The sequence below is a fragment of the Sturnira hondurensis genome, unplaced genomic scaffold (genome assembly GCF_014824575.4).
Source record: "Sturnira hondurensis isolate 20B ecotype Veracruz unplaced genomic scaffold, ASM1482457v3 Scaffold0008640, whole genome shotgun sequence".
Lineage (NCBI taxonomy): Eukaryota > Metazoa > Chordata > Mammalia > Chiroptera > Phyllostomidae > Sturnira > Sturnira hondurensis.
In genome coordinates, this window is record NW_028081271.1 from 24,510,399 (window position 1) to 24,534,784 (window position 24,386).

Consider the following 24,386-nt stretch of genomic DNA (forward strand, 5'->3'; position numbering starts at 1 on the left):
TATTGTACAACTGAAATTTATATAATGTTACTACCCCAAATTAAATAATTTTTCTTACTTATTCAATCAACACATTGATTTATTTTCTTTTTTTAATTTAACTATTTATTTATTTTATTTTATTGTTGTTCAACGACAGTTTTCTGCCTTTTCCTTCTCCACTGCCCCCCTACCTCAGCCATCCCTACCTCCCTCTCCTGATTCCACCCCCTTGGTTTTGTCCCTGTGCCTTTTATAGTTGTTCCTGAAAACCCTTCCTCCCTTTCTCCCTATTATCCGCTGCCACCTCCCCTGTGGTTACTGTCACTTTGTTCTTAATTTCAATGTCTCTGGTTACATTTTTCTTGCCTGTTCATTTTGTTGATTAAGTTCCACTTAAGGTGAGATCATATGGTATTTTCATCTTTCACTGCCTGGCTTATTTCACTTAGCATAATACTCTCCAGTTCCATGCTGTCACAAACAATAGGAGTTCCTTCTTTCTTTCTGCCTTTAGTATTCCATCATGCAAATGTACCACAGTTTTTTTGATCCATTCATTTACTGATGGGCACTTAGGTTGCTTCCAGTATTTGGCCATTGTAAATTGTGCTGCTATGAACACTGGGGTGCACAGGTTCTTTTGGAATGGTGTTTCAGGATTCTTAGGATATAATCCAAGCAGTGGAATTGCTGGGTCAAAAGGGGATTCCATTTTTAGTTTTGTGAGGAAATTCCCTACTGTTTTCTGTTGCATTCACCAACCACGAGAACAAATGTCGGAGACTTTTGGGGTTCCAAAGATGTTACTTTATTGGCCAAGTTTAACCTGCGCAGGGGCGAACTCTCCAAAGTGTCCGGAGACACGGTGCCCACAAGGGCTGCAAATGAGAGTCGCGCCAAACGCTTACAGGCTTAGGGTTTTATGGAGGCGCGCAAGCAAGCTGGATACAGAAGCAGATGTGGTGGTTAGCGGTTGGCTCTGGGGCATAATAGGGTTACCGATTATTGGTGAGTTAACTCGTGCACTGGCTCATGCTCCTTTACTTGATTGGTCAGTTGAGCTCGTGCACAGGGGCTGCACTGGCTCGTGCTCCTTTACGTGATTGGTCAGTTGAGCTCGTGCACAGGGGCAAAATTTCCCTCCCTAGTGACTGTCCAGATGGCTATCTGCCTGACTAACCTTTGCTCTTAAACCACATCCTGGAACACACCCTGCTCTTCGGGCGTGTCCCGGAGCCTCTTTGCGTTAGTTAGTAAAACACCTTTTGCTTCTTTACAGCTATGTTCTGGCTAGTTCCCCTTGCCCTCAACATTTTCCACAGTGGCTATACAAGTCTGCATTCCCACCAACAATGCACTACAGTTCCCTTTTCTCCACAAGCTCTCCAATACTTTTTGTTTCTTTATTTGTTTACAATGGCCATTCTCACTGGTGTAGAATGGTATCTCATTGTGGTTTTAATATGCATCTCTCTCATCGCTAATGATTCTGAGCATCTTTTCATATGCCTCTGGGCCCTCTGTATGTCCTCCTAGGAGAAGTGTCTGTTCAGGTTTTTTAGCCATGTTTTAATTGGGCTGTTTATATTCCCGGAGTGGACTCATTTAAGTTCTTTTTTTTTAAAGATTTTTAAAATTTATTTATCTTTAGAGGGGAAGGGAAGGAGAGAAATATCAATGTATGGTTGCCTCTTGTGAGTCCCCTGCTGGGAACTGGCCCCTGCTGTGAACTGGCCTGCAACCCAGGCACGTGCCCTGACTGGGAATCAAACCACGATCCTTTGGTTCGCAGGCCGCACTCAATCCACTGAGCTACACCAGCCAGGGCTCATTTAAGTTCTTAATATACTTTGGAGATCAAACACTCGTCCAAGGTATCATTAGCAAATATATTTTCCCCATACAATTGATTCTCTTTTCATTTTAATTCTGTTTTTTTTTTAGTAATGCAGAAGCTTTTTTATTTCGATGATGTCCCATTTGTTTATTCTTTCCTTTGTGTCCCTTGCTCTAGGGGACATATCCATGAAAATATGCTCCATGGAACACCTGAGATTTCCCTTCCTATGTTCTGTTGAAGGACTTTCATGGTGTCATGATTTATATTTAGGTCATTGATCTACCTTGAATTTAATTTTGTGTATGGTGTAAGCTGGTGATCAAGTTTCATTTTCTTACATGTAGCTGTCCAGGTCTCCCAACACCATTTGTTGAAGAAGCTATTTTTACACGGTTTTATGTTTCTTCCCACTTTATCAAATACTAATTGACCATAGAGATTTGGGTTTATTTCTGGGCTCTCTATTCTGTTCCATTAGTTTATGTATCTGTTCTTATGCCAGTACCAGGCTGTTTTTATTACAGTGATCTTGTAAGACAGTGTGATATCAGGTTTTTGACCCTTCTACTTTGCTTTTCTTTCTCAACATTGCTACAGCTATTAGGGGTTGTTTATGGTTCCATATACACCTTTGAAATATTTGTTCTGTACCTGTGAAATATGTCACTGCTATTTTAATAGGGATTGCACTAAATTTATAAATTGTTTTGTGTAGTATGGACATTTTGATGTTGTTAATTCTTCCAGTCCATTAACACAGTACATGCTTTTATTTATTTGTGTCTTCCTTAGTTTCTTTCTTCAGTGTTTTGTAGTTTTTTGAGTATGGGTCTTTTACTTCCTTCATTAAGTTTACTCCTAAGTATTTTATATTTATTGTTGCTATAGCAAATGGGATTTTTTCCTGATTTCTGTTCCTGATATTTCATTGCTGGTGTACAAAAAAGCCTTTGATTTCTGAATGTTGACTTTGTAACCTGAATTTTGCCAAATTCACTTATTAAGTCAAATAGTTTTTTTGGTAGAATCTATAAGATTTTCTATGTACACTACCATGTCATCTGCAAAAAATGACACTTTTGCTTCTTCCTTTCCAATTTGATACCTTTTCTTCTTTTTCTTGTCTGATTGCTATGGCTAGGATTTCCAACACTATGTTGAATGGGATTGGTGAGAGCAGAAATCCTTGTCTTGTTCTTTTTGTTGTTGTTGTTCAAGTACAGTTGTCTGCCTTTTCCCCCCACCACTCTCCAACACCCCAGCACTCTCCACTTCTCTCCCCTGTTTCTGCCTCCTTGTTCATATGTCCTTTATAATTGTTCCTGTAAACCCTTCACCCTTTTCCCCCATTATCCCCTCCGCTCTTCCCTCTGGTCACTGTCAGCCTGTTTTCAATTTCAATGTCTTTGGCTATACTTTGCTTGCTTGTTCATTTTGTTGATCAGGTTCCTGATCTTTCACATGGTATTTGTCTTTCACCGCCTGGCTTATTTCACTTAGCATAATGCTCTCCAGTTCCATCCATACTTTGTAAAGGGAAGGAGCTCCTTCTTTCTCTCTGCTGCATAGAATTCCATTGTGTAACTGTATCAAATTTACATTGATTTTTGGTCCATTCATTTACTGATGGGCCCTTAGGCTGCTTCCAGCACTTGGCTATTGTAAATTGTGGTGCTATGAACACTGGGGTGCATAGGTTCTTTTGAATTGGTGTTTCAGGATTCTTAGGATATAATCCTAGCAGTGGAATTGCCAGGTCAAAAGGCAGTTCCACTTGATCATGGTGTATTTCCTGGCATCCTTCCCTGGTGCCCAGAAGGTGAAACCTAGTAGTGGGTAGGGAGCTGGGAGCAGTAAGGGGGGTCAATTTGGTAATGGTATATCATTCACCACCCCCCCAAGCCTGTTCTATAACAGTTCCATTCAGTCACTCAGCCTCAGGGCACACAGCACAAGACAAGCTCGAGTGCAAGGTTCTACTTAGCCACTCAGTCTCTGATTTTGCACAGCTCAAATATTTCTTGGGGCAAGCCAACTTCTCAAGAGAGTTCCTTACAAACCAGTTGCTTGTCATTCTTAACAAGTGCACAGCTTTTCACACAACCCAACTTTCCAACAAGTCTGGAGACTATCTGAGTTAGGGTCCTCCACGGCCCAACTCCTCCCTTTTCCAGGTGTTGCCCAGCACCCCAATTTCTCTGGTGCCAGCATCCACAGTCCCAGTGGGTGTATACCACATCTGTGTGTCTCCCACTCTTTATTCTCCCCAGTGACTTCTAGCATCTAGGTCCCTCCTGGAGGGGAAGGAGCTGGTGATCTAGCTTTTCTCCCCATATCATGCTGCAGGCACAGGGCTGGTGGGCCACAGTGGCTTAGGACCCTGCACAGATCCCGGGGACCTTACTGTCCTAGTGCAATCTCCTCACTATCTGTTTTTCAATGTCCTCTACAATTTTTCACCTTCAAACTTCATATAAACTGGTATTCCATTGGCTGTTCACTCTGTTCCTGAGATTATGGGGTAGGTGTTCCAGTTGGGCACAGGGAGAACTGGGCTCCACTCTCACCTACCTTGCCACCATCTTTGATCTTGGAGCATGATATTCTCAAAATGCATCAATGTTGTCAGAAATAGCAGTATTGTATTGTTTCCTATGGCTGAGAACTGTTCCATATCTACTTTAGCCTACTATCTGTTGAAGGACATTTCAACTGTTTCCATGACTTGGCCACTGCAAATAATGCTGCAATGAACATAGGAGGACATGTGGCTTTACTGGTAAATGCTTTCAAAAATTTCAGGTAAATTCCCACAAGAAGGGTTGCTGGGTTATATGGTAACTCTTTTTTAATTTTTTTTGAGGAACATCCTTATCGTTTTTCATAGTGGCTGTACCAGTTTCATTCACATCATCAGTGAATGAGGGAACTTTTTTTTCTACAACTTCTCTAACACTTGTTGTTACTTGTCTTGTTGATAATAGCCATTTTAACAGGTATGAGGTGGAATCTCATTTTACTTTTGATTTGAATTTTCATAATAGCCAGCAGAGTTATGTATCTTTTTATATATGTTTTGGCTATTTGTATGTCTTCTTGGAAGAAGTGTCTGTTCAGGTCCCCTGCCCATTTTTAAAAAATGAAAGATTTGTGTGTTCTGAAGAGAAAGAAGAGTATCCTCTGCCCATTTTTAAATTAGACTTTTTTGTTGTTCCGATATAGTCATTTATATATTTTGGATATTCAAAAAAGGGTGCTGGGAAAATTGGAAAACCACATGCAAAAGAATAAAACTAGACTGGTATTTGTCATAATACACTAATATTAACTCAAATGGATAAAAAATCTAAATATGAAAGCTGAAACAAAAATCACAGAGAACAAAACATAGGTACTAAATTTATAGACCCTGGTCTTAGAATTTTATAAATTTGACTTCAAAGGCAAAAGAGGTAAAAGCAAAAATAAATAAATGGGATTATGTCAAGCTAGAAAGCTTCTGCGCAGCACAAGAAACCATAAAACTAAAAGGTAGCCAGCCAAATGGGAGTAGATATTTGCAAACAACACCTCCACAAACCTATTTTAATCACAATATTTTCTTAAGGCTTTTGATGACTCCACCTATACTAGATAGTGAAAGCCTAACTCACTAACACTTTTTAAAAGTTTTTAAAAAATATATTTTATTGATTATGATATTAGAATTGTCCTACTTTGTCCCCCCTTCACTCTCCTCCACCCTGCACATCCTCTCCCAACCACATTCCCCGCCTTTAGTTCATGTCCTTATGTCATAAGTTCTTGGCTTCTATATTTTCCATACTATTTTTACCCTCCCCCTATCTATTTTCTACCTATCATCTATGCTACTTACTCTCTGTAACTTTTCCCCCTCTCTCCTCCTCCTACTCCCCTGTTAATAACAAGCCATGTGTTCTCCATTTTTGTGGTTCTGTTCCTGTTCTAGTTATTTGCTTAGTTTGCTTTTGTTTTTGTTTTAGGTGTAGTTGTTAATTACTGTGAGTTTGCTGTCATTTTGCTGTACATATTTTTAATTTCTTTTATCCTAGATAAGTCCCTTTAACATTTTGCACAATAAGGGCTTGGTGATGATGAACTCCTTTAACTTGACCTTAACTGAGAAGCACTTTATTTGCCCTTCCATTCTAAATGATAGCTTTGCTGGATAGAGCAATCTTGGATGAAGGTCCTTGCCTTTCATGACTTTGAATATTTCTTTCCAGCCCCTTCTTGCCTGTAAGGTCTCTTTGAAGAAATCAGCTGACAGTCTGATGGGAACTCCTTTGTAGGTAACTCTCTCATTTTGTCTTGCTGCTTTTAAGACTCTCTCCTTATCTTTAATCTTGGGTAACATAATTACAATATGCCTTGGGGTGTTCCTCCTTGGGTCCACCTTCTTTGGGACTCTATGAGCTCCCTGGACTTCCTGGAAGTCTATTTCCTTTGCCAGAATGGGGAAGTTCTCCTTCATTATTTGTTCAAATAACTTTTCCACGTGTTGCTCTTCCTCTTCTTCTTCTGGTACCCCTATAATTTGGACATTGGAATATTTATTTATTTTTTAAAATATATTTTATTGATTATACCATTATAGTTGTTCTATCCCCCCCTTCATTCCCCTCCACCCGCACACTCCCTCCCCCACCATTCTCCCCCGCCTTAGTTTATAACCATGTGTCTCAAGTTCTTTAGATTCTATATTTCCCCCACTATTCTTGCCCTCCCCCTATCTTTTTTCTACCTACTGTCTATGCTATTTTCTGTGCCTTCTCCCCCCTTCTCCTCCTCCCACTCTCCTGTTGCTAACTCTCCATGTGTTCTTCATTTCTATGGTTCCGTTCCTGATCTAGCTGTCCTCTTGGTTTGCTTTTGTTTTAGGTGTGGTTGTTAATACCTGTGTGTTTGCTGTCCTTTCACTGTTAATATTATTCATCATCTTTTCCTTATATAAGTCCCTTTAGCATTTCATATAATAAGGGCTTGGTGATGATGAACTCCTTGAACTTGACCTTATCTGAGAAGCACTTTATCTGTCCTTCCATTCTAAATGAAAGTTTTGCTGGATAAAGCAATCTTGGCTGTAGGTCTTTGGATTTCATGACTTGGAATACTTCTTTCCAGCCCCTTCTTGCCTGTAAGGTCTCTTTTGAGAAATCTGCTGACAGTCTGATGGGTACTCCTTTGTAGGTAACTGTCCCCTTATCCCTTGCTGCTTCTAGGATTCTCTCCTTCATTTTAGTCTTGGCTAATGTAATTATGATGTGCCTTGGTGTGTTCCTTCTTGGGTCCAACTTCTTTAGAACTCTCTGAGCTTCCTGGATTTCCTAGAAGTCTATTTCCTTTGCCAGACTGGGGAAGTTCTCCTTTATTATTTGTTGAAATAAGTGTTCCACTCGTGGCTGTTTCTTTCCCCCTTCTGGTACCCCTATAATCCGGATGTTGGAACGTTTAAAGATGTCCTGGAGGTTCCTAAGCCTCTCCTCATTGTTTTGAATTCTCATTTCTTCATTCCTTTCTGGTCGGATGTTTCGTTCTTCCTTCTGGTCCATTCCATTGATTTGAGTCCCAGTTTCCTTTCCATCACTATTGGTTTCCTGGACATCTCCCTTCATTCAATTAGTTTAGCCTTCATATGTTCCTCTAATTTGTGACTATAATCAACCAGTTCTGTGAGCATCCTGATAAATAGTGTCTTGAACTGTGCTTCTGAGAGGCTGGCAATTTCTCGGTCGCTTAGAGTTATTGGCTCTGGGACTTTGAGTTCTTCTTGCGCCATCTTTTGGGCTGTTCATGCCTGTTACGTAGTACGGTCTGAGCCCCAGGTGTTCACCAGAGCAGGGCAACTCAGTCGCTGGGTTCTGAAGCTGTATGTGGGGGCGGGGTCAAAGAGGAGCAATGGAGTCCCGTCTGCCGCCTCCCACCACGGCTCCCACAGGTGCCGAAGCTGCCACCGTCGCAGGGGCCTGCGTGTTTCGCCCCACTGCACGCGAGTGTGGCACTGCTGTTAGCCCTCCACCACTGGGTTCACCCCCTGGGGCCTGGGTGGTCCGTCTCACTGTGCGCAAATGTGTGGCCTTGGTCAGTCTCCCCTACACCCTGACTGGGTCCGGGCTACTTGCTCGCCTAGGTCGGGGGATCTTTCCTGCCTGCCCCTGCTCCGCTGCTGGCTCCGCCGCTCTTACCGTCCAGGTAGAATGGTTAGTTGTTGTCGGACTTCAGTATAAATCAATTTTCTGTTCTTTGGCTGTGTCTTTGTTCTCCAGATCTTTGTTGTTTCAAACTTGTTTGTGGGAGAAGGCACAGTGTTTCCACCTATGCCTCCATCTTGGCGTAAGTCCTGGACATTGGAATATTTAAAGATGTCCTGGAGGTTCCTAAGCCTCTTCTCATTTTTTTGAGTTCTTGTTTCTTCATTTATTTCTGATTGGATGTTTTGTTCTTCTTTCTAGTCCACTCTGTTGATTTGAGTCCCAGTTTTCTTCCCATCATTATTGGTTCCCTGTATTTTCCTTTATTTCACTTAGCATAGCCTTCATTTGTTCATCTGATTTTAACCAAATTCAACCAATTCTGTGAGCCTCCTGATCACCAGTGTTTTGAACTGTGAATCTGATAGGTTGGCTATGTCTTCATCACTTAGGTGTATTTTTGCGGGAGGTCTGATTTGTTCTTTCATTTGGGCTATTTTTGTGTGTCTTGTTGCGCCAGTTACATAGTGAGGGGTGGAGCTTTAAGTGTTCACCAAGTCAGGGCAACCTTGTGGCTGGATTGTGATGCTGTCTGTGAGTCAGGGGGCCAAGAGAGAACAATGGCACTTGCTCTACTCTCTGCTGGATTTTGGTCACTTTCTCCACTTCCTGCAAACAAATTGGGCCCTTCTGGCGCTGATTCCCATGTGGGTGGGTTTGAGTATGTCCTGGGACACTGTGGGTCTCTCCAAGGAACTCTCCTGTGAGGCTGGGAGTTTTTCCCAGGACCTCAACCGCAACAGCTGTTTTCAATTGGTGTTTTGAGGCTTTCCCCCGCCCCTGCTCTAGGATCCTGGGTTGTGTGGTTTATCTGCCTCCCCAGTTTCACCTGGTTTATGTGTGCATGAATGTGGGACCAAACATACCATGCCCCTGTACAATCCGCTGCCTCACTGGGTCTGCCACCTGCTGCTTTGGATGCCTGGGGTCCACTTACTGCCTCCTTGTGTGCCCAGGGTCTGCCAGCCACTCTGCTGTGAACCCTCTCTGCCCAGCTCCCCAACTCTGCCCCTCCTACTGGTCTGGACAAATGTATCTACTTTAACTCCTTAGTTGTTGGATTTCCATTCATTACAATTTTCTGTCTGTACTGGGTTTTTTTTTGTTTGTTTGTTTTTAAATTGTTGTTGTCCTTGTTTTGGCTGTGTGAGGAGGCACAATGTGTCTACCTATGCCTCTACCTTAGCCAGAAGTGGCAGCTCACTAACTCCTGTTCATGGTTTTTTACAGACATCCCAGTCCACCTTTCCAACTTTCATCACTTGCTTCATGAAACCCTGGTTCCAGCAAAGCTATATACTAGCACCCTCTTGAGAGTGCCCTTTATGGTCCTGCTTTTGTGTTTTTGACATGTCATGCCTCCTTCCCATCTACTTGGATCTATCCACTCATCAAAGTTTTGCTCATATGACTAGTTCTGAGAAGATACCCAAGTGCCAGCTATCTGTTTCACCAATTTACTAAGTAGTCTTATTGTGGGTGGTGCCACTTATTCTAGTGCCCTAAATTGTTATTTAAGACTTGCATTATGATCTGAAGTTCCACTGGTAGGTCCTTCTTGTTTAAGTCCCAAAGAGGTTTCAAGCCCCACAATCAGAGTGATATTTTTTAAAATATTTATTTATTTTTAGAGAGAGGGGAAAGGAAGGAGAAAGAAAGGGAGAGAAACATCAATATGTGGTTGCCTCTCATGTGTCCCCCACTGGGGACCTGGCCTGCAACTCAGGCATGTGCCCTGACTGGGAATCGAACCGGCGACTCTTTGCACTCAATCCACTGAGTTACACCAGCCAGGGCTCAGAGTGATATATTTTTTTTTCACATTCCCCACTATACCTCATAGTAAGCCTGGCAAATAGTTAAGGGTTCATTATTTTGTTTATTTTTATTGTCACTTTTATGTTTTAGGCAATGGTTTCAATTAACATGGAGTGGAAAAGCATAGTTTTTTTCTATGATATGGACATCCAATTTTTCTCAAAAAAACCTATCATAAAATCACCAGCTATGAATTCTAAAGTCATATAGGGAGTTAAGACTTGCCAGCAATCCCTCAGATGGCTGTGTTTGGCAAATGGCCTCAAGATACTGCATTTGTTTCAGTGTTCTTAATTAACTTTTATTTTCTAAAGTTCATTTAAAAACAACAACAACAACATCCAGATAGCTTAACAGAGGACTTGATTCTTTAAAGAAAAACTTGCCACATTCAGGTTCTTAGAACATTCCCTGGGAGTCATGTGCTGATCTCAGCACATTAGAAAAAAAGATATTAATTTGTGGATGTTTTGCTTTGTCATCCTTTGAGAAGCCTTGAGAACCCACATGTACTTAGCTTAACACAGTCTGAATATATCTGACCCTTTTGGTAAAATTCTTGTTTTTATTTTCTTGATTTTTAAAAAATGTTGCTTAAGTCCTACCCTGGCTGGTGTAGCTCAGTGGATTGTGAAGCAAAGGTTTACTGGTTTGATTCCCAGTTAGGGCAGGTGCCTGGGTTGCAGGCCAGGTCCCCAGTAGGGAGCACATGAGAGGCAACCACACACTGATGTTTCTCTCCCACTCTTTCTCATTTCCTTCCCCTCTCTCTAAAAAATAAATAAATAAAAAAATTTAAAAATACTAAAGTCCTTTAGAATACCCACAAATACATAGTCCTTCCTTCTCCCCCTTTCCCAGTCTGGGGTACTGTATCTCAGGAAAAGAAGTAAAAGCCCATGATTCAGGCAGGTCCAGCACCATCAACTGTGTTGCCACTGCAATCTCCAGTTAATCCCAAACCATGTGGCACCTTCTCATGGCCTACCAGCAAGAATCCTTTTACCCCTTTTCTTCCAGGCAAAGTCTCTCCTGCTTCCTAAGCCACATGGCAAAAAAGGGAGCACCCTAAAGCTGTGTGGTCCCAACTTTCGCCAAAGCCACATGATCCCAGAAATCCCGCATGGCTGCCCTGCTTGGGTTTAAATCTTCCTCTGCAATCTTCCTCTACAGCCCCCCTGACTCCTCCTACAATCAGTTACACCTGCCAGCATTCCCATATTCTTACAGCTTTACTGGACTGTCATAGTAAGTCCCAGCAGGCATGTCCCCATGGCATGGAGCCAATCATCTGCAATCTTTTACCTAGGTGCTGTACCCAGAGGGAGTTGCCTCCCATCCTCCTGGCTCAAAGCATGGCCACAAGCTATTTAACATATCTATGAAACCAGTTAAAGGTTATAGATAGGTCAAATGACCATTATAGAGGTTATCTGCAAAACTGTTGCTATTCAAAACAACTCTCAATGGCCCTGCTCCATTTGTCTCATCTCCCAGCTCAGACTTGTGGGGGTGAGGAATATATATATATATATTCTAATATTTCCTGTCTCCATTACAGTCTCCATTTGGGGATCCCACATGGCTGCACCCTGTTACATTCATATATTTAATAAACATACTCTCATAATGAAAGAAAGAAAGAAAGCAATTGAAACCTGAGGACTAATTATAAAGAGTCAAAGGCTTTCCCAAATAAGGCAACTGCTTAATCTACAGCCAATCAAATATAATTTCTTTGCTTTGCTTCCATATCATCTACATAAAAGTCTCCCTTAGCTTCTGTTGGCAATGTTTCCAACCATTTCCAGTTTAGTGCTTCCCAATTTGAATGGATTTTGGCTCTAATGAATACTTAAAATTTTAGAAAACATGCCTCAGTTTATTTTTAACAATAGTAAGTCAAAGAATAAATCACCCTCATTATCTTGAATCGAAATTATGCTGATAGGAGAAAATTTATTTTAGAAATTACTCAAATTTCAAGGTGTTGAAATAACAAATTAGGCTCAACATAGAATTATTCATGCTAAACCCGACCTCTGAAAATGAAGTTTCTTCTTTGGCTCTCCCAGAAAAAAGGAAGGCTTAGGTCAACAAATTAATGCTTGCCTGCTCAGCACAAGTTATCTGATACAGGCCAAGACTTCTCTTTGCTTCACATAAGAAACCTAACCCTGCTTTAACCAACCAGTTAAACAACTTGTATTTTTCCTGCTCACATTATTTTTTCCTCAACACATGTTTCCTTTTTCCTTTTTTTAATTTAGACTTTTTTTGTGCTTTTCCAATACCATTTAGTCCCCTTATGCCCTCCTCTCCTTATCAATAACCACTCTGTTGTACATGTCCATGAGTCCTTCCCACTCACTATAATCTATAAAAGTCTCATCTTATGCAATTTTTCAAATATATTTTATTTATTATGCTGTTACAGTTGACCAGTCCCCCCCTTTATTCTCCTCTGCCCTGCATATCTCCTCTTACCCTCATCCCCCTGCCTTTAGTTCATGTCCATGGATGGTACATATGTTCTTTGGCTTCTACATTTCATGTACTATTCTTAACCTCCAACTGTCTATTTTCTACCAACCATTTATGCTAATTATTTCCTGTACTTTTCCCCCGCTTTCTCTTCCTCCACTTCCCACTCCCCTGCTGATAACCCTCCATGTGGTCTTCATTTCTGTGATTCTGTTCCAGTTGTAGTTGTTAACTTAGTTTGGTTTTTTTAGGTTTAGTCATTGATAGTTGTGTGTTTGTCATTTTAGTATTCATATTTTTCATTGTCTTCTTTTTCTTAGATAAGTCCCTTTAACATTTCAAATAATAAGGGATTGGTGATGAACTCCTTTAAATTTACTTTATCTGGGACATACTTTTTCTGTTCTTTCATTCTAAATGATAGCTTTGCTGGAAAGAGTAATCTTGGATGTAGGTCCTTGCCTTTCATGACTTTGAATACTTTTTTTCCCAGCCCTTTTTTGCCTACAAGGTTTTTTGTTTGTTTGTTTGTTTTTTGAGAAATCAGCTGGTGGTCAGTCTTATGGGAACTACTTTGTGAGTAACGATCTCCTTTTCTTTTGCTGCTTTTAAGATTCTCTTGTTATCTTTAATCTTGGGTAATGTAATTTTGATGTCCCTTTGTGTGTGCTTCCTTAGGTCTAATGTCTTTGGAACTGTCTGAGCTTCCTGGACTTCCTGAGAGTCTATTTCCTTTGCCAGATTGGGAGTTCTCCTTCATTATTTTTTCCAGTAAGTTTTCAATATCTTGGTCTTCCTTTTCTCCTCTGGCACTTGTGTGATTTGGGTGCTGGAATATTTAAAGTTGTTCTAGAGGTTCCTAAGCCTGTGTTCCTTTTTCTGAATTCTTGCTTCTTCATTCTGTTCTGGTTAATGTTTATTTCTCCCTTCTGCTCCAAATTGTTGATTTGAGTCCCCATTTCCTTCCCTTCACTGTTCATTCCCTGTACATTTTCTTTTTTTATTTTTATTTATTTATCTTTAGAGGGGGAGGGAAGGAGAGAGGGAGAGAAACATCAATATATGGTTGCCTCTCCTGAGTCCCCTGCTGGGAACTGGCCTGCAACCTAGGCATGTGCCCTGTCTGGGAATCGAACTGTGATCCTTTGGTTCACAGGCCCACACTCAGTCCACTGAGCTACACCAGCCAGAGCCCCTGTGCATTTTCTTTTATTTCATTTTCATAGCCTTCACTTTTTCCTCTATTTTGCCACCATACTGAACCATTTCTGTGAGCATACTGATTACCAGTATTTTAAATTGTGCATCTGGTAGATTGGCTATCTCTTTGTAACTTAGTTGTATTTTTTCTGGAATTTTGACTTGTTCTTTCATCTGAGCTATATTTTTTGTTTCAATGCACCTGTTATGTAGTACAGGGCAGAGACTTAAGTACTTATCAGGGCCAGGCAACCCACGTTGCTGTGTTGTAGCTCTGTATGTGGCAGAGGAGTCTGAGAGGGAACAATATAGCTTACTCAGCTCCTGGTTGGCTTTCAGTAACTTCCTCTGCTACCCACAAACAAATTGGGCCCATCTGGTGCTGATTGTCAGGTGGGTGGTGTGTATGTCCTAGGACCTGTGGGTCTCTCCAATGAACTCTCCTGTGAGGCTGGGAGTTGCTCCCACCACCTCAACCCTCACAACTTTTTTTCAGGAATTTCATGTATTTTGTGTGGTCTGCCTCACACCCCAGTTGTTCCTTCTGGTTTATCTACACACAAATGTGGGACTGCCCGCTTTGCCAGTCACCAACTTGTCCAGTCCACCAGCCTCCACCTTGCCTGCCCTGGTCCTCCAGCCACTGTCTTACTGTGAGTCCTCTCTGCCCAGGCTGCACATCTCTGCCATTCCTACTGGTCTGCATTAATATTTCTTCTTTTACTCCTTGGTTGTCATACTTCCATACAGTTTGATTTTCTGTCAGTTCTGGTTGGAGTTTTTTGTTTGTTTGTTTGTTTTTAAATTTGCTGTTGTCCTTCTTTTGATTGTGCAAAGAGACACAGTGTGTCTAACTATGATCCCATCTTAACCATGTCTTATATAGAACTTCAAAGCTCATTTTCATCTGCTGGATTGGATGCTGCCAGATTCATAAACTGCTGAATAAAGCAAATAAAATTGTTAAAATTTACTGACAGTTTGCCAGTGAGAATGGAATCTAAAGAAAATGTCTGATGACACATGGAATCCTTGGAATGCTCTGTCTTTCCCCTCATTTCTAGGGGCTACAGGTTATTTTCTCTTAGATCCAAGCTCTGTACTTTGTATTTGAGCTCCCCAATTTAATTGGCTTTTCCAGTTCAGTATTTAGTGGGTCAGCTTGAGATGGCAGATAGTTGTACTGGGACTGTAAGTTTTTTTTAAAAATATATTTTATTGATTATACCATTACAGTTGTTCTATTCCCCCCCTTCATTCCCCTCCACCCGCACACTCCCTCCCCCACCATTCTCCCCCCCTTAGTTTATAACCATGTGTCTCAAGTTCTTTAGATTCTATATTTCCCCCACTATTCTCACCCTCACCCCTATCTATTTTCTACCTACCATCTATGCTATTTTCTGTGCCTTCTCCCCCCTTCTCCTCCTCCCACCCCCCTGTTTCTAACCCTCCATGTGTTCTTCATTTCTATGGTTCCACTCCTGATCTAGCTGTCCTCTTGGTTTGCTTTTGTTTTAGGTGTGGTTGTTAATACCTGTGTGTTTGCTGTCCTTTCACTGTTAATATTATTCATCATCTTTTCCTTATATAAGTCCCTTTAGCATTTCATATAATAAGGGCTTGGTGATGATGAACTCCTTGAACTTGACCTTATCTGAGAAGCACTTTATCTGTCCTTCCATTCTAAATGAAAGTTTTGCTGGATAAAGCAATCTTGGCTGTAGGTCTTTGGATTTCATGACTTGGAATACTTCTTTCCAGCCCCTTCTTGCCTGTAAGGTCTCTTTTGAGAAATCCGCTGACAGTCTGATGGGTACTCCTTTGTAGGTGACTGTCCCCTTATCTCTTGCTGCTTCTAGGATTCTCTCCTTCATTTTAGTCTTGGCTAATGTAATTATGATGTGCCTTGGTGTGTTCCTTCTTGGGTCCAACTTCTTTGGGACTCTCTGAGCTTCCTGGATTTCCTGGAAGTCTATTTCCTTTGCCAGACTGGGGAAGTTCTCCTTTATTATTTGTTGAAATAAGTGTTCCACTCGTGGCTGTTTCTTTCCCCCTTCTGGTACCCCTATAATCCGGATGTTGGAACGTTTAAAGATGTCCTGGAGGTTCCTAAGCCTCTCCTCATTGTTTTGAATTCTCATTTCTTCATTCCTTTCTGGTCGGATGTTTCGTTCTTCCTTCTGGTCCATTCCATTGATTTGAGTCCCAGTTTCCTTTCCATCACTATTGGTTTCCTGGACATCTCCCTTCATTCAATTAGTTTAGCCTTCATATGTTCCTCTAATTTGTGACTGTAGTCTACCAATTCTGTGAGCATCCTGATAAATAGTGTCTTAAATTGTGCTTCTGAGAGGCTGGCAATTTCCCGGTCGCTTAGAGTTATTGGCTCTGGGACTTTGAGTTGCTCTTGCGCCATCTTTTGGGCTGTTCGTGCTTGTTAAGTAGCAGGATCGGAGCCCTAGGTTTTCACCAGAGCAGGGCAACAAAGTCGCTGGGTTGTGACGGTTGTATGTGGGGGCAGGGTCAAAGAGGGATAATGGCTTCCCTCTGCCGCCCGCTGCCGCGACCCCCACTGGCACCGCAGCCACCACTGTCACCAGGCCCACGCGTTTCGTTCCACTGCACTCGAGTGTGCCACCGCTGTCGGTCCTCCTCCACTGGGTTCGTCCCCTGGGGCCAGCGCGGTCCGTCTCACTGTGCGTGAATGTTCGACCTTGGTCAGTCTGCCCCACACCCCGACTGGCTTTGGGCTGCCCGCGCGCCTAGCACCTAGGTCGGGGGATCTGTCCTGCCCGACCCAGCTCCATTGCTGGTTCCGCCTCTCTTACCGTCCCCCTTGAATGGTTCGTAGCTGTCGGACTTCCGTATAATTCCGTGTTCTGGTCTTTGGGTGTGTTCTAGTTCTCCAAAACTTTTGTTGTATTGAATCTTGGTTGTGGGAGAAGGCACAGTGTTTCCACCTATGCCTCCACCTTGGCGGAAGTCCTGGGACTGTAAGTTTTTATCCCTAGATTAGTTCACAGTCTGAATTTGATGGCTTCTATAGGTTCTGTCTGTAGTTTGAGAAATGTTAGTCTTGTTTGTGCCCTCCTAAGTTAAGCATAACAGATTTATCTAATAGGGCCTAAGGATACATGAGATTCATAAGTTTTTAAGAATCAAGTGCTCTACCTTTCTGTACCTCACCTTTTTATATGCTTAAAAACTGTGATCCTGGAAGTTGTACATATTTGAAAAAATTGCAAGATCTCACTAAGGGTAATCTAGAATTACAGTGGCCAAAGGGGAAAACTTTTAACCTATATAAGCTTATCCATTCACAAGTTGCTTTATGAACAAAGGGGTCTTAGCCAATAACTCACTGTAAAGGGTAGAGGGAAAATTATTTTTCTTCCTCTATACCTTCTGGTACTGTAGGGTGGATGCCAACTGGGATGCCCCACTTGCTCTGGAGCATGGAGTTGGAAGCCTGGGAAAACTGAAGAAGCTGGTTATGACGTGGAGTAGAGGATTCTTACCAGAGTCAACTTTTCTCAATCTCTGTCTGTAATGCCTAGTTAAGAGAAGAATGTAATATTTCACATTGTTTATTTCTTTCCAAATTCAGATTCTAGTGAATTTGGTTTTGGGATACACGTTTGTTATCAATCCATTCTCTCTAGGGACAGCTATTGCTTTCTTGGTTGTCTCATTTTTTTATCCTGACAAATTGGCTTGCCTTTTTATTAATCAAGGGACACATGAGTTGTTGGTTTTTTTTTTTAATTTTTCAGTTACAGTTGTCCCACCTTTTCTCCATTGCTCACCCCATCCTATCCCATGTACCTGTATATGAATACAGGTACATTTCATGTTGTCCCAAAGTTCTTTTAAACTAACCTCATTCTTTTTTACTCTGTTTTCATTTTGTTGCTCTCACTCGGTGTTTTTTCTACCTTGTATTCCAGCTCATTGATTTGATCCTTGGTCTCATCTCCTGCTTTCAACCTTTTCTAGAGTGTTCTTAATTTCAGATATTGCATTCTTCATTTTCATCTGGTTCTTATTCAAGGTTTCTATGTCCTTTTCCATGCTGATATATGTTCCACTAAATTCCTTTCAGTTCTCACTAAGTTTGTTGAGCATCCTTATAACCATTACTTTTAATTCTGTGTCTGATAAATTTCTTGCCTCAACATTCATATAGGTTCCTTGACTAGTCCCTTCCCCTTCTTTCCACTCTTAAACCCCTAGCTCCTTTACCCTGAAACTTGTCAGTCTGGTTCCTTGTTTCTGTGGCTCTGCTTTTTTTTTTTTACTGTTGTACAATTACAGTTGTCCCTATTTCCCCCCTTACTCTCCCCTGCCCTACCCACCCCCATCTCCCACATTCAATCCACCACACTCCCATTGTCTTTGTTCATGGGTCCTTTACACATGTTCCTTAATGACATTTCCCCTTCTTTCCCCATTGTGCCCCTTCTCCCCTCCCTCTGGTTACTATTAATTTGTTATTTATTTCTATGTCTTTGGTTCTATTTTGCTCTATTGTTTGTTTTGTTTATTAGGTCCCACTTATAGGTGAGATCATATGCTATTTGTTTTTCACCACCTGCCTTATTTCACTTAACAAAATACTCTCCAGTTCCATTCATGCTGTTGTGAAGGGTAGCAGTCCCTTCTTCCTTTCTGGTGCATAGTATTTCAGCAGGTAAATGTAGCACTGTGTTTTGATCCATAAATTTACTGATGGGCACTTAAACTGTTTACAGCACTTGGCTATGATAAATTGTGCTGCTATGATCATTGGGATGCATAGGTTACTTTGAATTGGTGTTTCAGGATTCATAGGGTACAAACCCATCAGTGGGATTGTCAGGTCAAAAGGCAATTCCATTCTTAGTTTTTTGAGGAAATTCCATACTGTTTTCCACAGTGGTTGTACCAGTCTGGATACCCACCAACAATGTACTATGGTTCCCTTTTCTCCACAACCTCACTAGCACTTGTTGTTTGTTGACTTGTCAATGATGGCCATTCTGATTGGTATGAGGGGGTATCTCACTGTGGTATTCATTTGCATCTCTCTGATGGATAGACACTTAGTATCCTCTCATATGTCTCTGGGCCCTCTGTATGTCCTCCTTAGAGAAGAGTCTGTTCAGATCCTTTGCCCATTTTTTCATTGGATTGTTTGTCTTCTTGGTATAGAGTTGAGTATATTCATTATATATTTTGGAGTTCAAAGCATTGTCACAGTTATCATTGACAAATATATTTTCCAAAATATTTGGTTCCTTTTTCATTGTCGTTTAATTTTGCTCTGATCTTGGGTGTTTCCTTCCTTTTACTTGCTCTGGGCTTCTTTGTTGTTGTCCCTCCAGTTACTGTAGATATAGGGTTAAGTTGTTTTTGAAATGTTTCTATCTTTTTAGGTAGGCCTGAATCATTATGAACTTCTCTCTCAGGCGTGCCTTTGCTGTGTCCCATAAGTTTTGGGTTGTTGTGAGTTCATTTTCATTAGTTTCCAGAAACATTTTGATTTATTTCCTGATTTTATTCTTAACGCATTCATTGTTTAATAGAGTGCTATTCAATCTCTACAAGTTTGAGCATTTTTGAGTTTTTCCTTGAGGTTAGTTTTTACTTTCAGTCCCTTGTAGTTAGAGAAAATGCTTTATGTGATTACACCATACTGGAATTTGTTGAAGCTTGTTTTGTATCCTATCATGTGGTGTATATTTAAAAATGTTCCATGTGCATTTGAAAGGAATGTGTATTTTGCTTCCTTGGGATGAAAGGCTCTCTATATATATTAGTTAAGTCCATTTGATTTAATGTGTCATTCAGTTCCACAATATCCTTGTTGACATTTTGTTTGCAAGTTCTATCCACTGTTGACAGTGGAGTTTTAAGATCCCCTACTATAATTGTGTTGCTGTCAATATCTTTCCTGAATTCCCCCATGAATTTCCTTATATATTTGGATATTCCTATGTTGAGTGCATGTATGTTTATAATACTTATATCTTCTTGATGGATTCTCTCCTGTAATATTGTGAAGTGTCCTTCTGTGTCTCCTTTTATGGCCTTTGTTTTGAAGTCTATTATGTTAGATATGAGTATTGCTACCCTGGCTTTATTTTCCTTCCCATTTGGTTGAAATATTTTTTTCCATCCCTTCACTTTCAGTCTTTGTAGAACTTTTTTTCTGAGGTGGGTCTCTTGTAGGCAGTATATATGTGGGTCATGTCTTCTTATCTGTTCATCTAATCTGTGTCCTTTGACTGCAGGATTTAATCTATTTATATTAAAGGTTGTTATTGATAGGTACTTTTCATTGCCATTTTACCCTATTTGTGCCTTTCTTCCTCTCTCACTATTTTGAATTTTAAGAAAAATCCTCTTCTTAAAGCAGTCCCTTTAGCATATTTTGTAATTTTGGTTTTGCTGGAGGTGTATTATTTTAGCCCTCTTTCGTTGGGAGGCTCCTTATTTCATCTTCTATTTTTATTGAGATCCTAGCTGGATATAGTAGTCTTGGTTGCAGTCCTTTGCTCTTCATTACTTGGAATATTTATTGCCATTTCTTTCTGGTTTATTTCTATTGAGAAGTCAGGTGCTACACTTATTGGAGCTACCTTGTATATTACTTCCTGTTTGTCCCTTGGCGCCTTTATGATTCACTTTTTTGTCTTCGAATTCTGCCATTTTAATTATGATGTGTCTTGCAGTGGGCCTCTTTGGGTTCCTCTTGATTGGGACCCTCTCTATTTCCTGGGCCTATGTGCCTTTTTCTCTCTTTAATAAGGGTGTAATAGGGGTGTAAATTACAGAACATTTCCATCATTACTTTTTCAGACAACTTTTCTATTTTTTTCAAGTATCACTTTTAAATGTTTATTTTCCATTATAATTATTAATAAACTATAGAAAATGATAAGAAATTATTTATAGCATCTTCTAAACTAGAATCTAGACAGTGAATACTGGTTTGTGTATTTTTTAAATTACAGAATACTTCTTTTTTTTTCCCAAGGTTCCATTAACATTTTATTTGTATTTTCCTATTTAACATTTACAATCACCCATAACTGGTAGTATTTTCCCCCCATTTTATAAATTATAAACCTGAGGTTCAAAGAGGTCAAAAAACTTACTTCAAGGGAATCAGGATCCAAATCCAAGTCTTACTAATGTTCAAGTCCACATAGTCATCTGTTTTCTATTCCATTCTTTTCCTAACATTTGATGCAACTTCCCCTCATACTTGTCTTCCCTTTCTCATCTTTCTGAAACAATTCTTTTCTGTGAACAAGAAGCTCTTACCCACTCCGTCCTCCCCCTGCATTTTCTTCTTTTTTAAAATTTTCTTTAATTATTGTTCAAGTACAGTTTTCTGTCTTATACTTCCATCCCAGCCTGCCCCCCAGTGCTCCCCACCTCACTCTCATCCCCCCCTCCCGCCTTAGTTTTGTCCATGTGCCCTTCATACTTGTTTCTGTGAATGCTTCCTCTTTTCCCCTGAAATTCTCTCCCCTCACCCCTCTGGTCTCTGTTAGCCTGTTCTATATTTCAGTGTATTTGGTCATATGTTGCTTGCCTGTTTGTCTTGTTGTTTAGGTTCCCGTTAAAGGTGATATCATATGGCATTTGTTTTTCATTGCCTACCTTATTTCACTCAGCATAAAGCTTTCCGGTTCCGTCCATGCTGTTGCAAAGGGCACTACCTCCTTCTTTCTTTCTGCTGCATAGAATTCCACTGTGTAAATGTACCATACATTTCTCATCCATTCATATACTGATGGGCATCTAGGTTGCTTCCAAATCTTGGCCATTGTAAATTGTGCTGCTATGAACATTGGGGTGCATAGGTTCTTTGGGATTGGTGTTTTAGGGTTCTTAGGATACAATCCTAGCAGTGGAATTGCTGGGTCAAAGGGCAGGTCCAATTTTAGTTTTCTGAGAAAATTCCATACTGTTTTCCATAGTGGTTGTCCCAGTCTGCAATCGAACCAACAGTGAACTAGGGTCCCCTTTTCTCCACAACCTCTCGAACATTTGTAGGTTGTTGCTTTGTTTATGATGGCCATTCTCACTGGTGTAAAGTGGTATTTTATTGTGGTTTTAATTTGCATCTCTGCGATAGCTAGTGATATTGAGCATTTTTTTATGTGTCTCTGGATCCTAGATATGTCCTCCTTGGAAAAATGTTTGTTCAAGTCCATTGCCCATTTTTTAATTGGGTTGCTTGTCTTCTTAGAGTGGAGTTGCATAAGTTCTTTGTATATTTTGGAGATTAAACCCTGGTTTGAGGTATCATTGGCAAATACGTTTTCCCAAACAGTTGGTTCTCTTTTTATCTTAATACTGTTTTCTTTAGCCCTGCAGAAGCTTTTTATGTTGATGAGATCCCATTTGTTTGTTCTTTCCTTTATGTCCCTTGCTCTAGGAGACATATCAGTAAAAATGTTGCTGCGTGAAATATCTGAGATTTCCCTGTCAATGTGCTCCTCTAGGACTTCAATGGTGTCACAGTTTATATTTAAGTCTTTTATCCACCTTGAATTTATTTTGGGGTATGGTGTGAGTTGGTGCTTAAGTTTCATTTTTTTTTTTTGCATGTAGCTGTCCAGTTCTCCGAAAACCATTTGTTGAAGAGGCTATTTTTACTCCATTTTATGTTACTGCCCCCTTTGTCGAATTATTAGTTGCCCATAGAGAGTTGGGTTTATTTCTGGGTTCTCTGATCTGTTCCACTGGTCTATGTGCCTCTTTATATGCCCATACCAGGCTGTTTCAATTACAGTGGCCTAGTGATATAGTTTGATATCAGGGATTGTGATCCCTCCTACTTTGTTCTTCTTTCTCAAAATTGAAGCTGCTATTTGGGGTCATTTATGGTTCCATATAAATTTTTGAAGTGTCTGTTCTATGTCTGTGAAATATGCCATTGGTACTTTAATAGGTATTGCATTGAATCTGTAAATTGCTTTGGGTAGTATAAACATTTTGATAACGTTAATTCTTCCAATCTGTGAACACAGTATAGGTTTCCATTTGTTTACATATGAACATGGTATATGTTTCCATTTGAATTTCTTGATTTCTTTCTTCACTGTTGTGTAGTTTTCTGTATAGAGGTCTTTTACCTCCTTAGTTAGGTTTATTCCTTGGGTGTATTTTTTTGCTATATCAAATGGAATTTTTTTCTTGATTTCAGCTACTGCTGTTTCATTGTTAGTATATAAAAATGCCTTTGATTTCTGGATATTAACTTTGTATCCTGCTGTTTTGCCAAATTTATTTATTATGTCGAGCAGTTTTTGGGTAGAGTTATGAGATTTTTCACCTACAATATCATGTCAACTGCAAACAGTGATAGTATTTTTGTTTGTTTGTTTAATTTATTTAATTATTTTTCAAGTACAGTTTTCTGTCTATTACTCCCATCCCATCCCACTTCCCATACTCCCCCCTCCCTCCCATTTCAACCCTTCTCAGTTGTTGTCCATGTACCCTTTATATATGTTCCTCTAAATCCCTCCCCTATTTCCCCTGAAATTCCCTCCCCTCTTCCCTCTGGTCACTGTCAGCCTGTTCTCTATTTCAGTGTCTTTGGTTATATTTTTGCTTGCTTGTTTGTTTAGTTGTTTAGCTTCCTGTTAAAGGTGAGATCATATGGTATTTGTCCTTTAACACCTAGCTTATTTCACTCAGCGTAATGCTTTCCAGTTCCATCCATTTTGTTGCAAAAGGTAGGAACTCCTTTCTTTCTGCAGCATAGAATTCCATTGTGTATATGTACCATAGTTTTTTGATCCATTCATTTACTGACAGGCACCTAGGTTGCTTCCAACTCTTGGCTATTGTAAATTGTGCTGCTATGACCATTGGGGTGTATAGGTTCTTTGGGACTGGTGTTTTAGGGTTCTTAGGATACAGTCCTAGCAGTGGAATGGCTGGGTCAAAAGGCAGGTCCAAATTTCGTTTTCTGAGAAAATTCCATACTGTTTTCCATAGTGGTTGTACCAGTCTGCAATCCCACCAACAGTGGACCAGAGTCCCCTTTTCCCCACACCCTCTCCAATATTTGTTGTTTCTTGCTTTGTTTATGATAGCCATTCTCACAGGTGTAAAGTGGTATCTCATTGTGGTTTTAATTTGCTTCTCTCTAATAGCAAGCGATATTGAGCATCTCTTCATGTATCTCTGGATCCTCTGTATGTCCTTGGAGAAGTATCTGTTCAAATCCTTTCCCCATTTTTTTATTGGGTTAGTTGTCTTCTTAGAGTGAAGTCGTGTGAGTTCTTTGTATATTTTGGAGATTAAACCTTTGTCTGAGGTATCATTGGCAAATGTTTTCCCATACAGTTAGCTGTCTTTTTTGTTTTAATGCTGTTTTCTTTAGCCCTGCAGAAGTTTTTATGTTAATGAGATCCAATTTGTTTATGCTTCCTTTTATGTCCCTTGCTCTAGGGGACATATCAGTTAAAATGTTGCTGCGTGAAATATCCAAGATTTTCCTGTCAATGTTCTCCTCTAGGACTTTAATGGTGTCATGGTTTATATTAAAGTCTTTTATCCACCTTGAATTTATTTTGGTGTATGGTGTAAGTTGGTGCTCTAGTTTCATTTTTTTGCATGTAGCTGTCCAGTTCTCCCAAAACCATTTATTGAAGAAGCTATCTTTACTTCATTTTATGTTGCTGCCCCCTTTGTCGAATATTAATTGACTGTAGAGAATTGGGTCTATTTCTGGGTTCTCTGTTCTGTTCCATTGGTCTATGTGCCTGTTTTTATGCCAG